We start from the raw sequence: 12,263 nt of genomic DNA, 5'->3' as shown, positions 1-12,263 counted from the left end.
TTTAATTTTAATTTTTCATTTTTTGGTAATACTTTTTTTTTTATTTTTTCATTTCCAGCTAAAAGGTTGTCTAGATTTCCGAGGTGAAAATCAATAATGAAAAATATATTCACACAAATGAATTCAAGAGATGTGCAGGCTGTTTACAGTTTTCAGCAACACGTAATCTCAGTCTGATTCTAGAACATTTCCCTACAATTATCAGTGTGAAAAATCTCCTCAAAGCTCTACACTTTCTTTCTTTCATATTTTCTGTAGAAGCGGGAGAGATTTCATACTCAATCCGTCAAACGTATCTCCATAGAAAAAACTCGCAAACTCTTCAAAAGCATTCATTGCAATAATTTTTCAGGTGTTTTCACTGGGAGCAATAATGGGTTCCTTTATTCGTGGCTGAAATGATCGCTTCTCTCCGTACAACTATTCTCTGCAAATGACCGCTTGCAGGATATAATACAGAACATCGTTTGTGATAATCTGATCTAGACACGGAATGGAAACAATCGTGAAGAACAAGTACAAATACAAAATGAAATCGATACACACGATACACATTTAAGTGCTTCTTCGAATTGGCTCTGCTTTCAGTTAATTGAAACTTCCAAAAGATAGATCACATGTCTGTAAACTAGCAGTTTATTTCTAAAGCATGTCTGGATGTGTTCTTGGTGTTGTTTCTCACGTGAAACTACCCTTGAATTGGGATATAAAACACAATGTGGGGGACATACAACAAAGTTATGTCTTTAGTGGGGTCATGCGGTATATAAAGGTCGGGCAGAATGTTCAATCTGAAAATAAAAGACTGCCACTTGTAATTTGACTACATGGTGGCCGAACTGAACCGAAACAGAGGAAGGGTCCTTTTCTACGGTAGTTTTGACTGCGTCACTTCCATCCCCAAGCGAGTAGGACAGTCACCTCAAAATAGGTCACTCAAATAGCATAGGCGTTGGGTAATGTATCAATTCAAAACTCTTCAAATTTTCTCAATGAGATGAATGTTCGAATTCCACCCGACAGGTAAGTAAAATTTACATTTGGAAATTTGAATTTGTTCAGGTGGTCAATTGGATACACAACACAACAAAAAAATATTTTTTGAATGTTTCCTACACTAAATTAGTCAATTTCTACTAATTTTGGGGTGATAAAAACGAAAATAACAATGGAAAATTTTTATTAGCTCTGGTTTTTGAGATACACAGTACTTAATCTTAAAGAGTAGTTATACTATACGTGAAAAGTGAAAGTACATAAAACAATATTGTTATGTTTCTTTTAGAATATTTTAAGAACAAAATTAATAAAAAAAACATTATTCTCAGTGTTTTGACAAATAAAAGAAGTTTGTACCACCAAATTTCAATTAAGTCCATCCGATTCATTGTAAGATCGCTGTCGTTTAGCTTGTCTTTTATAAAACACTTCTGGAGCATCCCTACACACAGACCAGCAGTAGTCTGCAAGCATTGCTTCATTCCAACGGCCCTGATATCTCTGTTCCATTAAGGCAATGTCTTGATGGAATCTTTCTCCATGTTCGTCACTCACAGCTCCACAGTTTTGTGGGAAGAAATTAAGATGAGAGTGAAGAAAATGAATTTTTAAGGACATGTTGCATCCAAGTTGTTGGTAAGCTTGAAGAAGCTCTTTAACCAATGCTGTGAAGTTATCATCTCTTTTGTTACCTAAAAACCCATGTACAACCCCCTTAAAGGCTTCCCAGGCTCTTTTTTCATTTCCTGTTAAAATCATGTCAAAAGCAGGATCATTTACGATTTCACGGATTTGAGGCCCAATAAAGATGCCTTCCTTGACTTCAGCATCACTCAACCTGGGAAACTTTGCTCTCAAGTACTTAAACGCTTGTCCTTCCTGGTCCATGGCCTTCACAAAGTTTTTCATCAGTCCCAACTTAATATGTAATGGGGGAAGGAGGACATCCTCAGGATCTACAAGAGGCTCGTAAACTACATTTTTCTCATTAGGGTTTAGGTCTCGTGTAGGCCAGTTCATTTTTTTATAGTGAGATTTTCTATCCCGACTGTCCCACAGACACAAAAAACAACAGTACTTGGTGAACCCTAATTGCATTCCTAGGAGTATAGCAATGACTTTCAGATCACCACAGATGTGCCACTTGTGTTGTTCATATTTGATTGATTGGAGAAGTGTTTTCATATTTATATACGTTTCCTTCATGTGAACAGCATGACCTATAGGAATAGAGGGTAGCTGATTTCCATTATGCAGAAGTACAGCTTTTAAGCTTAGTTTTGAAGAGTCTATAAACAGTCTCCATTCAGATGGAGTGTGATCCAAATTCAAGCAGTCCATCAAACCATTAACATCAGAACAAACCACGAGGTTTTCTTTTTTCTCAAAAAAAGGAAGCAAATCTTTTTGACGCTGTCTGTACTGAGATATTTTCACATCATGTTTTAGAAGATTCCACTGTTGTAGTCTTGACCCTAACAGCTCAGCCTTTTCCTTAGACAAGTGAAGATCTCTTATAAGGTCACTCAACTCTGCTTGACTAATTCTGTGCGGATCACTAGACCTATCGCTTACCTCAAAATCAGGGTCATAGGATGTAGATGGGTTGCTCCTTCTAAACAGTCTTCATCACCTTCCTCTAAAATTTCATAGTTTTGGGGTGGAGAAGGGACTGGAAAATTGTCTGAGTGTGGTACAGGCCGAAGAGCAGATGGGAGATTAGGGTATTTAACCGTTCCTCTTTTCTTCATAGATAAACCTTGCTTAATGGGAGGAGTTAAGCAGAAGTAACAGTCGTCTGTATGATTGGTAGGCTCACGCCAAACCATAGGTACTGCAAAAGCCATTGCCCGGTTTTTATTTTTCAGCCACTCTCGCAATATGATGGAACAAGAATTACAACAAATATGAGGAGCCCATGATTTATCTTGGTCCCCAACTTTCACACCAAAATAATGTTCATAGGCTGTCTTAACGATAGGTGTCATTTTACGTTTCTGAGCCTTAAATGTTATTTCACCACATATATAGCAAAAGCTATCGACAGAATTCACACACTTTCGAGGCATTTCAGATCAGCACTTAAATTAATTTAAAAATCAACTTCACACGATAATTTCAATAGCAACCACGTGCGTACAATTGACAAACTCACATAGGTTATGTTTACTACTTAAGAACAGCTGATGAGAGGGGTGTTATGTAAACAAACATGTGTACCAACTGTTGGTGATGAAATATTTCATTTGTTGAAAACTCAATATACATATATATAATATAATGATACTATATCTTGAAAACAAGAGCTAATATATAATTGTTATGGTCACTTTCGGTTTTAACACGTGGAAATATATTAAAATCATCTAATTTCAACCCCGAAACAAAAACTTTGTTGTGTTGTGAAGCTTCACTTCACACTTAGACAGTGTCCAAGCACTGAGTGATTCTTCAAACAACTCTGATTGTTCACTTCTCGAGTGAGTTTTGAAGCTATTGGATCACCTAGAAAAGGTATATACTGGATCTATGCCATGCTGGTAAACAGAACTGCAACTACGACTCTTCAAGCCGAGGACATTAGGTTCTGGGTCACCAGGGGCTACTCTCAAGGTGGGGCTACTCTATCTCTTCTTCTGTGGTCGCTCCTGATGAATAGTCTGCTTGATGCCCTCGACAGAAAAAAGTAGATCTGCAAGCTTATACAGATTACCTTGTCATCTTCGCAAGGTCCACATCGGAAAGGGTAGCTTGTAATATCCTCCAAAAGTTGTTCACAGTTGTTGCTTGAGGAAGCAGATGTCTGTCAATCCCAGCAATCAATTCCCTTCACCAGGAGAAGAACATTGGAAGATCTAACGCCACTTTACCTCAATGGTGAGGTCATTCCATTTGGAACGGAGGTGGAATATCTTGGCTTGTCCTTGAATAAAGACTCACTTGGAACGCTCACTTGAAAAAAGTTTTATACAAAGCCAGACTGTCCCTATGGACATGTCGAAGGATATGTGGTGAAACTTGGGGTTTAGGTCGAAAATAAATTCATTGGGTTTATGTGATGATTGTCAGGCCAATGATCACTTATGGTGCAATTGCCTAATGGCCGAAATGTTCACAGAAAACGGCCCAGGTGAAGCGCTCTGGCCTACAGAGACAGGCTTGTCTGGCATTCAGTGGTGTCATCAGTACTACACCGTCAGCGGCCATGAAGATCCTTCTAGATCTACCTTCTTTCGACATTTTTCTGGAGAGAGAGGCTAGATGGACTGCATATAGCCTTGTACACATTGCCAATTACATAAATCAATTCAATGCAGACGGTTGTGGTGGAGCGTCTAATAGACCTACTCACTTTGGAACTAACTTAACCACCTGAGTTTTGAAGAAATGAAGAACCTGGTAACTTTGGAAGCCACTTATGTCACCTGTTCCTCCAATCCAGAAATGCAGACGAAGATTTGAAGCATAATGCACCGTCCTGTTGAAACATCGAATGACCTTGATGATATTCTTGATTCAGTTCAACTAGAGAAAAGGCAGCTCCAAACGGTCTCTGTAGCCATCAGATCTGTTGCCACTTGATTTCTTGGTGTGGATTCCTGAAGGGTGAAATCTGTTGTGGATTTGGACTGAAGAAAAGATCCCAAAGAATTTATATCCATATGTAAATGACATAATCGATGTTTTCGATACAAACGAGAGTGATTTGTAACTAATATAGTGTGTAATAAATAAACCAACCTTCCTGCTGTGGAGGTGAAAGATTGCTATTCACTTGTGGATGACAGATCTGACAAGCAGATTCTGTAATAGAGTCTCCGCATACCTGAACATCACGTGAATAGTAATAGAATTATTGGAGTATACATAACGAAGACTTGGGACGTGGCTATCACTTCAATTATTCAAATTGAGTTTATACCGTCTGGATTTCCACTTGAAATGGATGTGATGGTTATGAGAAAAGAATCCAAAGATTTCAATTGCATTACCAGACGTCTGGATCCCACATTAAATCTGATTGGAAATTTAATAAATTAAGAGAAGGTGAAATACTTGGAATATTTCGTCGTTTTACAAAAATGATATTACTCATGTCAGTTGCTTTTCTTTATGAGGGTTAACATCATCATTTACATCATCAATTATTGTTTTGGTGAAAATATTATCAAATGCATTTGAATAGACTTCAATATTATATTTCAACGCAATTTTTCACAAAAACTACCAAATCAACTAATATATCAATCAACATTTCACCCGTCACTATTTTTTTAAATAATTTCTTGATATCGTGAATGAATTTGAATGTAGAAGGATACATATTTAAACTTGCAACCTAATATTTCGTACTCATTACTCACAAAGCTAAATTAATTCGAGAATCCTGCGTTCTCCAATATGGCGCAAAACTTGGTCCAGCCGAACCGCGTTTCAAAGTTTTTCTTTCCGAATCTAGATGACTGATTATTATTCCATAAGCAGATTATTACCAATCCGACCAATGGCTATCATTCGCCCTAATCATAGACAACTGAAACTCATCAGGAGTTCATAGAACCCAACTCATTTTGAACGATAATACATGTTTTGTTAATCAGTTCTAGTTTATTTATTTAGAATAAGAAGCTTAATGGTCATCAAGCTAATAGGTGCATTCCAATCCTTATTGAATGTTTTGTAGTGGAGGAAATCCCGAAATTATCCTGATGATGAGCTTCCCAAAATCAGTTGGTATATGAGAGTCTGACTGAATTGCTACAGGGGTCTGAAAATGGAATAAACGTAATATTCAATATAATTCAGAATTATGAATGTTTTGTAGATATTTTGGTTTAGTTTAATGACCTTTGATGAAATACTCCACTGTATAATATTCAAGGAAAAATAGTTTCAGGAAACATCAGATTTTTCGAAATTGAACTGTTCCATCATTCGTGTAATGAAAGTTTTCCAAAACTAATGTCTAGCTTTGGGGGTTTGTGGAGAGGTTAGAGCTTTTTCTCCAAAGTCAACTGTAGAAGTGAATGGGAATGTCCATCGCTGATATTGTTATTGATCTATACTCTTGCGTTGATGGTAAAATTGTGACCTTTGTCTTCAGTTGGTAATCACCAAGATCTAGAGTTACTGAAACTAGAGAAGAAAGTATACCCTTCCTAGTGTATACAACAAAATCAAACTGAATGACTTGAACATAAAGGTGAATAAGTGTTTTCTCTATTAGCCGGCATACACAAAGCCAGATCTCATTCTTATCATTCCTGACTTTTTGCCTTCCAGCTGCAGTCTAAAGAGACAGATAACTAGCTCTTTTGAAATGAAACGATACTCAAATAAAAATATTCATTATCGTTTCGTTAGTAGAAAGGAAAAAAATGTATTAATCAGGTAGTCTAACATCTGTATGGTAACTTGGAATGCCTTGGAATGGTCAATTCCAATAGATTTTGCCAGAAGTCTGGAACTCTTTCCACAGTCCAGGTGATCAGTTTTTGTTTACCACTCCCTAAAGCGAAGTCAATGATAGTTTCTGGTCTGAAGAGATTGCTTGTAGCTACCTTCTCACCGTCTAGGCCAGTATGGCCGGGAATCCAAACCATATATTTAATGAGGAGAGTAGCAGTTCACTATAAAATAGCAACCTTCTGTACTTCTTTGGCCAACATTAGTACAATTTTGGGATAAGATGGTGGTTTGAGGTTTAAGAGTAGGAAATATCAGAACCATCAGAACACAGACTGTGATATCATTCGATTTTCGTCCGCTTTTTGAGAGATATTCGCTCCTCCTGGAGTGGAAAATTCTACGACAAATATCATCTTACTTTGATATTATGTAGGAGAACTAAATCAGGATGAGAAATTGCTAGTTGCAACGAATTCGACAAGACTCCTCAAATGATATCAATCTAGCAGACCACTATTATAATATTCATGCAGTCATTGTTCACTGTGGTTCTGGCGTTGAATTTGGTCATTATTGCGCCTTGATCAAAGACGAAACGGACTGGTTCAAGTTTGACGATAGTCGTGTCACGAAGTGTTTTGGCGATGCATTGAATTTATTGGAGCCTCTGGAGATACCCTAGAATTTGTTTTATAAAAGAGAGGACATTGTTAGATCAAGATCTTCAGATGATGTGGTACTGCAGGTTTTTCCGGGTTTTCCTGCAGCTGAAAAAGCAAATGCGCCATTGAAATCAATGAAGTATTGTTGTTTTTATATAATTTAATGTCAATGTCAATGTCCCCCTTTCCATTTAATTTTTTTTCCAGATGGCGCCCAGTCACTATCTTGAAAGTTCCATCTATCAATTTCACTCCAAAATAAAGTATTCTTTCATGCATTAATTTTATTATCCCAAATTTCAGTTTTTTGAGTTGACTCATTCAAAAAATAAAAGAGGAGGGGCATTGAAGAAATGTGTCTTCGACAACCAGATGATGTAGGATGGGGTACATTCTCCCCGTAACTGAAATGAAAACTCCATAGCGTTTAGCATAGCATATGTTTCTAAACATAACAGAAGCAGAAACAAGAAATAAAATCCACGTTTTTCTCTGTAGAAGCGAACGTGATACATTTTATGCATTTCCACAGATAGTAAATTCCCCTGAGTTTGTAATTTCCTTTAAATTCAACTGGTTTCATACCTCCAATAGCTCAGTATCTCTTAAAAAAACCCAACCTCTCTTACTTTCACAAATACACCCATTGACACTGAGTCAAATATTTCAATTATTTCCTCCGATAGCCGCACAACAATTAGTGCGGCTGCCTCAAATTCGAAACCAGTAATTTTCTCCTGAGAACGATGAGGGATGAAGCGTTTTCCAACCACCTGAAGCCGGAGCATGCGCCACATATGCCTATCCCCAAAGATCCGATGCCTTTGGAAGTTTCAACAGACAGTCGCTCACGCAAAGCTTTTCTGCTGAAGTTTCTGGCATCGAGTAAGTTGAATCACGTGCGAAAACACACGCTCGGGATCTGTAGGTCGCGTTTTTTTTTCTCGGTGTTGACTGAAAAAAGTTCGTTCGCGATGGTGTGAAGAGATTTTGCCATGTAAGATTTTTTGTTGTCTATTGCTGGTTAGATTGAATCTCAGAAAAAAAACTATTGTATTCATTAGTTATGTTGATTGATTATTTTCAAGATAGAAATATCTGAATTTGTTTGAACTGAGGATCAAAGAGATTTGATGAACTCATTTCAATAATATTAATAATAATATCGTTTATTATGCATAAAAATACATTCATACATAAAAATAAAAGGGGAAAGGGAAAAGGGTTAGCCAAAGGCTATCTTCCTCCCCTCCCGAAAATCATACAGTGAGTATAAGAAAATAACTATTAACATACTCATTTACTATTATAACAATGAATATTACTGTTTCGACGCGCGTTTCGCCAACAAAGTTAGCATCCTCAAGAGAAGAAAATTCATCCATTTTCTTCTCCTAAGGATGCTAACTTTGTTGGCGAAACGCGCGTCGAGTCCAAAAATATCAGTTTGGTGTTAGGGCAATTGATCTCGAAAAAAGTTATTCTAAAGAAATCATCTTGATATTTATATTGTCAATACCTGAAGCATTAGATTTTATGTCTTTGATAGCAGTCAAAATATCATCATCACATATATGTATATATTGAAAATTCAGAAAGCTACTGAAATTTGCTTTCTTTCTATGTATATCATACCTTTACCTAACTAGTCAAGTTTCGGACTTATGAACATTTATTTGTGAAAATGTCCCTTCAGAATGGTATTTCCATTCGGTATTTGGTAAGCAGGCCATGATTACTATTTGACAGTAGCGTTGTGACATTCTCCTAATAATATCGACATTTTCGTCACTTCAGAAGTTGCAAATACCTTCAAAACGATGGAACAAAACTATTCAAATGAAGTTCTTATGAATTTGTTTATTATTTTTGGACAGTGTGACAGAATTATCAGCAGAACATGTAGAAAGTTCAATGAAATGTATCCGAATCTACCGCCAATGAACCTCAAGAAATTTATACGAATTCAGAACAATTTCAATGCATTTGGATTAACTTCAAAAGCACCAAGAAACTTGCCTCGGCCCGTAACTTTCGAAGACAACCAGATTAATGTCTTAGCATATTTTCATGCATTTCCCGAGTCATCGATAAGAAGTGCTGAAGAAGATTTGGGTATAAAATATTCATCGGTTCAAAGAATCTTGCGAAGACATAAAATGCATGATTATAAATTCACCAAAATTCAAGCAATGAAGCCTCAAGATCCTCAACAGAGAGTAGAGTTTTGTGAAATGTTGTTGACACGCATTCAAGAAGATCCACTTTTTTTAAATAAAATTATTTGGACTGATGAATGGAAATTTTCGAGAAAAGGGATTTTCAATAGAAAAAATCGTCATTATTGGTCCGGTGAAAATCCTCACGTCACAAAAGAAGCCGGATTTCAAGAAAAATTTAGTTTTAATGTCTTCAGCATGTTGATGGACAACAAATTGAGGTACGTGATATACGAGGAGTCATTAACATCCAGAAGCTACCTGAATATTTTGGAGAATACTGTAGACAGTTTCGTGGATAATCTGCCACTCGAAGATTATCGAAACTGTTGGTACCAACTAGACGGAGCTCCTGCACATTGCACAAGAGAAGTGAGCGCAGAACTGGATAGACTATTTGACGATCGGTGGATGAGGCGCTTGGGACCATGGAATTGGCCAGCGAGATCACCCGATCTTAATCCATTAGATTTTTATTTGTGGGGAATGTTTGAAGAAAAAGTTTACAAAATACCCGTGCGTTCGAGAGATGAATTGTTAGAAAGGATTGCCCAAACATTTGAAGATTTGGATCCCAATGAAATCAGATCTGCCACCACGAAAGCAGTCATCACCCACATTTTAAAGTGCTTGGAAATGAACGGCCAGCGATTCGAACATATTTTGAAATATTCCACATGATTGTTTCACTTTTTTATAATTATTCATATCAATATTTCCAATTTCAAGTTTCTTGGTGCTTTTTTAAAGTTTATCCAAACATATTGAAATTGTTCTGAATTCGTATAAATTTCTTGAGGTTCATTGGCGGTAGATTCGGATACATTTCATTGAACTTTCTACATGTTCTGCTGATAATTTTGTCACACTGTCCAAAAATAATAAACAAATTTATAAGAACTTCGTTTGAATAGTTTTGTTCCATCGTTTTGAAGGTATTTGCAACTTCTGAAGTGACGAAAATGTCGATATTATTAGGAGAATGTCACAACGCTACTGTCAAATAGTAATCATGGCCTGCTTACCAAATACCGAATGGAAATACCATTCTGAAGAGACATTTTCACAAATAAATGTTCATAAGTCCGAAACTTGACTAGTTAGGTATAGGTATGATATGCATAGAAAGAAAGCAAATGTCAGCAGCTTTCCGAATTTTCAATAATATACAGGGTGTTCCATTTAAAATAATCAAATTTCATCAACTTTTTCAAGCAAACGAAAAAACTGTATTTTTTTACCACCCTGTATTGAAGTAACGGAGATTAGGCTGACGTGTGGGAAGTGTCCAAGTATCGCCTAACTCCAAACGAAATTTCGATATCATAGTACTTCTTAACTAAAAGATATCGGCATTTTTCGAAGTCATGATATTCGAAGAAAAAAATTGAAATTAATTTTTATTTCGAAAACGGTAACAGATAGGTATAGGGAAATATCAAGAAAAGTTGTCGGGCAATTGTTGGAGATTCCAAAAATAATATTATATACAGAGTGTTCCATTTGAAAAATCAAAGTTTCTACTGCTTTCTAATAGAAGCGGCAACACCGCATTGTCGAAAATTTTTTAGTTGGCTAGAGAATGTCCGAATATGCCCTCCATTAAATTTTCAAAGTGATCCGTTGTCTGGTTCACCAGAAACGTCTAATGTGCCATCCACCGTGAATCAGCCTGTATGCTGTTTTTTCACGTTTTACTACGTCATTGACGTAGTTGCGTAAAGTTACATAGTACTGTCTAGCGGCTGCTGTCTTTTCTTTAAGATATTTGGCATGATCTCTATCACGGGTTTCCATCATCAATTTGATATAAGTTATATATGGGGATGCTTTATGTTTCTGTTTACAGTGCAAGTTGGATCATATTTGTCAAAAAGCATAATAATGCATTTACTTTGTAATTATTATCTTGCATAGTCACAATATCACCCCATGGTGAGTTAGCAGCAGCTTGAGAAAAAATTTCATGATTGAAATTCTTGAAATTTCTATAAAAAATCAAGTTATCATAAGTATCTCCGCTTTCGAAATCAATAACGCAAAATACCATCAGTTGCTCAGTTATACCATTCATATCAAGTGTATTAGAATTTCCTACCATTACTTCCTTACTAATGCAAATGACATCAATCAGAGATTCAGAAGTTGTTGTTATCCGAGTAGAATTTTCCAGAGAAAATTTGGAAATTGATAATTAATACAAAAATTCAACTACACATTTCAGTTACTGCGAAGTAACGGTTACCCTACAACATTTTTGAATGGAATGGTATTTGTGATCTAGTTGGTTTCAAAGTTATTTTCCATATCAAGATGCTCAGTTCAGTCACCCAGAAAATTGAACACAATGTTCAAAAAGATATGCTAGCTAGTGAAATCTGATATGCCGTGAAAATTATGTGATTTTGAATGTTTTGTTGAATTTATATCAGTTATAATAGGTCACTATCACACTTCATGGTCTCTTTTTATACCCTTTTTTGGAGTTTTCCTCATTGTTGGCCTGTATTGGAGAATTTCGAAATGTAAGATAAATGAAAAATCAAAGTGATCATATTATCTATCTCAAAAAGCATTTGTTTTCTTGCCAAAGTTTCGAATTCAATTAAAGTCTTCATCAGGGCTCGAAAAGTAATTTCTTCGTGTTGATAATGTTACTATTTTGACAACCATCAGGCAAATTAGATACATATTGAAAAAAGTATAAAAACATTGCAACAATTAACGATTCATTCAATCTCCTGGTAATTAAACCTTGACCATTATCAAGTGGAGTCTAATCGGAAGAACAAGCTGGCCACTCTATTGTACTGTTTCTGTCAATTCACTTAATAAATGTAGTTTTCTCAGAAAAACCAGATTGAGATCACTATAACTCCCAATGATTTGGTTATCAACAATTTCTGTCCAAACATTGGTATTGAGCATAGGTGTATATCATCCAATGAGAATGACTGATGACTCATGATTAATA

The 12,263-nt window shown here is 36.1% G+C and overlaps 1 protein-coding gene across 1 annotated transcript in view; it reads left to right on the top strand.

Annotated features, from left to right (window-relative positions):
- The first annotated feature begins 7,908 nt into the window (after positions 1-7,908).
- Positions 7,909-12,263, top strand: part of LOC111515154 (uncharacterized) — a 134,850-nt gene continuing 130,495 nt past the window's right edge. Inside the window, exon 1 of the mRNA XM_074176525.1 lies at positions 7,909-8,067. The gene's annotated coding sequence lies outside the window, so the exon portion shown is untranslated. The remainder of the gene's footprint in view (positions 8,068-12,263) is intronic.

This window comes from Leptinotarsa decemlineata, unplaced genomic scaffold (genome assembly GCF_025532065.1).
Source record: "Leptinotarsa decemlineata unplaced genomic scaffold, Ldec_3_MD MMD2_tig00001719_RagTag_RagTag, whole genome shotgun sequence".
NCBI classification, from domain to species: domain Eukaryota; kingdom Metazoa; phylum Arthropoda; class Insecta; order Coleoptera; family Chrysomelidae; genus Leptinotarsa; species Leptinotarsa decemlineata.
Note: the sequence above shows the minus strand (reverse complement) of the source record. Positions and strands in the feature narration are given on the sequence as shown.